At 42.3% G+C, this 3,157-nt stretch overlaps 1 pseudogene; it reads right to left on the bottom strand.

The window, feature by feature from the left end:
* Window positions 1-1,135: 1,135 nt before the first annotated feature.
* On the bottom strand, window positions 1,136-1,612 carry LOC104868012 (annotated as a pseudogene).
* Between the last annotated feature and the right edge of the window lie 1,545 nt (window positions 1,613-3,157).

The following is a 3,157-nucleotide window of genomic DNA, read 5'->3' as shown; positions in this document are numbered from 1 at the left end:
AATAAATTATATAGCCTCCAGTATGGTCTAGATCTGGAAGATGGGTGTGGTGAGCAGGTAATGGAGGGAACCCAAGAATCAGCAGGTACTTGTTTAAATTGGACATCAGTGGCTGTGGGAAAATAGGTGTGAGCTTTGAACAGTTGTTTTATTTAAGATAGTGTCTCTCTACATAGTTCAGGCAAGCCTTGAACTCACAGCAGTCGTACTGCCTCAGACTCCCAAGAGCTGGGATTATAGGGATGTGCTACCAAGCCTGGTTGTGAGCGTTTGTTATAAACCACAGGTATGAAAAGCGATCCAGAAGTTAGCTGAACTGTCGTAACAATCAGAAACTTTAAGAAGACTAGCAGGAGTATGTACCAGAGAGGACCCCCAATCTCACTCTGGGTGGTTGTTGACACCCAGGTGTCCCCAGGCCAAATATTAGATTACATATAGGCATCTTGATATCTGGGCCCTTAATAAATCTACTGTGATATGTACAAACAATGTAATATTGCTCAAGCATAAAAAGGAGTGAAATACTGATACATGTGTGTGAACCTCAAAAAAAAAATCTAAATGAAGAAAACTAGACAAAAGAGGTCACATACTTCCATTTAAGAAATATCTCAATAAACAAAAACAAAAAGCATAGAAACAGAAAGAAGATTGGTCTTGTTTGCACAGTGGCCAAACCTATAATCCCAGCACTCAGGAGGCTGAGGCAGGAGGACTACAGTAAATATGAGGCCAGCTTGGACTACATAGTGATTTCTAGGCCAGCCTGGAACACATACAAGACCCTGTTTCAAAAAAGCCAAAAGAGGAAGCGAGGAAGCAAATTGGCCCTTGCCAAGGACTATGGGAGTGACTACTTAATGGGCAGGAGTCTTTCTTTTAGGGGATAAAAATGTTTCATAGGTGGTGCAGAACATTGTGAATGTATTAAATATCACTGAATTGTACGTTTGATTTTCTTATTTTTTTACTATAAAGTGAATTTATTGGTAGCAAACTCAGGACCTTGCACTTGTGAGGCAGGCAGCGGCACCACTGAGCTAAATCCCCAGCCCTTCCTCATATTTGATGTTACAAACTGTAGGGTCTTTGAGACATGCAGGACCCTTGTATGTAAACAGCATAAACCACATTATTTGAGCTCTCTCAATTGTTTTTGAAATTTGTTTCTCCCCAAAAAGACCTGTTATATGCTTTCCATGGATGCATACAGGAAACAGAGAAATAAACTGGAACAAAAGTTGCACATTCTTAAAAGCCACACATTTCCCACACACGATACACTTCCAAGAGGCTCCTTACAAGAACTTTCCACTGTAACAGGCAGGTTCTCATTACTGGTTACCTGTTTACACGGCGAACAACCTCTTCTCCATAGCACCGTGGGAGTTCCAGGATCTGTGAGGCAGACAGCAGCTGTCACCCAGTGTCTTCTTCCTCCCTAGACCTCTGCAAACAGCGACCACGGTAGCCATGGTTTCTTGTCCTTCCTCTTCCCTTCCTTTCTCCAGCACATTTTAAATGGATATTTTGTCACGTGAATTTTTCCTTTATTTAAAAATGAAAAGCCATCCATGCAGAAACATGAAAACATTCACCTTATACTGCAGTGGCATACAAGCATTTAAAAAAAAAAAAGGAAATAGAAAATAGCACACACTGCAGAGAGCAATAAGTACTGTTTTTAAAACTTTCATTTTAGATTAAGTGTCCTTTATATTTGCTTATTAGGTAATAAGGTACATTTCTATTGTGAGCTGCAGTAAAAAAAGTTGAAAGCTCCTGAAAATAAAAACTCAAAACTTTTAAAGTTTCTTCTGTGGCAGGCACAGAAATATGTAACTCTGACCTCTTTTTGTAAAAGTGGCTTGCATTTAGAAAGGCAACAAACCTCATTTTATCCATGTAGATTTGCTTCCCTTTTCCAACTGATTTCGTTTCCTTACTTTGATTCGTTTGGATGTTCTACGTTTATATTTTCGATTCAAAGTATTTGCTGTGACGAGACAAAACGTAGCAGATACAGAATTTCCAAAAGGGGACTGCAAAAGCCACTTGAAAAATTTAACCCACTGCCACCTTTACAATGTTCTTAATTATGAAACGTGATATGACTTTGGGAAACTGAGGAATTTTCTTAGATAAAACATACACAGCTCTTCTGTTCCAAATGCAGACTGGGGGCCGGGGATTTGGCTCAGTGGTTCCACCGCCTGCCTCCCAAGTGCAAGGTCCCAAGTTCATATCTCCGGCACCAAAACACAAAAACAAAACATGGCAGTCCAAACCCTGAGTGGAGTGAAGAAGAGGTCTGTTTACTGTGAGATGGTGCAGGTTTGGCGTTCGATAGGGTTTAGCACTGACTGTTCTGGCTCCACCTTCACTTCCAAGATACAAACAGGGTGTCCTGATCTGCATCGCGTCACAAGAGGCCCTGAACCCCGCAGTTGTTGGAGCAGAACCCAACTGACGCCACTAACGCCTAACACAGTCTAGTCTGCCAAAAAAAAGCATCGCAATATATAGTTGTCGATATTCATATCATTAGAACCTGAGGTGCTATTTCTTTAAAAAAAAAAAAAAAAAAGTGGCGCTGTCCTGTAATCCCAGCACGTGGGAGGCTGAAGCAGGAGGATCGCCGTGAGTTCAAGGCCAGAGTAAACTACATATACTGCAGGACCCTGTTTCAAAACAAACAAAACGACCCATTTCCAGCCGGAATAGCGCAAACTAAAAATTATATTGCATGTTTAATTTTGTATTCGGCCTACTGGCCCCATAAAACAAAACGTCCTTCCTCAGCCTGGAATACATGGCGAATTGAGAACTATTAAACGTTCTCTCAAACGCACGAAGCAAACCACGTTCCTCAGAGGAGGTCCTGGTTAACCAGCCAAGCGACGTCTGCAGTGAAGGGTGGCCGGGAAGGGCCAAACTTAGTAACGCTACAGCGCTAAACACTCTGGCGGCGTCTGTGAACGGTTTTTTCTGCCGCAGAGCACTCTGGGAGGAATGGCGGAACGCGGAGTGAGCGCGCGCCCTGTAAAAACGAAATGAAGGGGGCCGGGGATTTAGCTCAGTAGTTCTGCTGCCTGCCTCGCAAGTTCAAGGTCCTGAGTTCGACCCTGGTACCAAAAAAAAAAAAAAAAAAAAA

The sequence above is a fragment of the Fukomys damarensis genome, unplaced genomic scaffold (genome assembly GCF_012274545.1).
Source record: "Fukomys damarensis isolate Sample0158 unplaced genomic scaffold, DMR_v1.0_HiC HiC_scaffold_17, whole genome shotgun sequence".
NCBI lineage: Eukaryota > Metazoa > Chordata > Mammalia > Rodentia > Bathyergidae > Fukomys > Fukomys damarensis.
The sequence above is the reverse complement of the archived record's forward strand: the minus strand, read 5'-3'. Positions and strand labels throughout refer to the sequence as shown.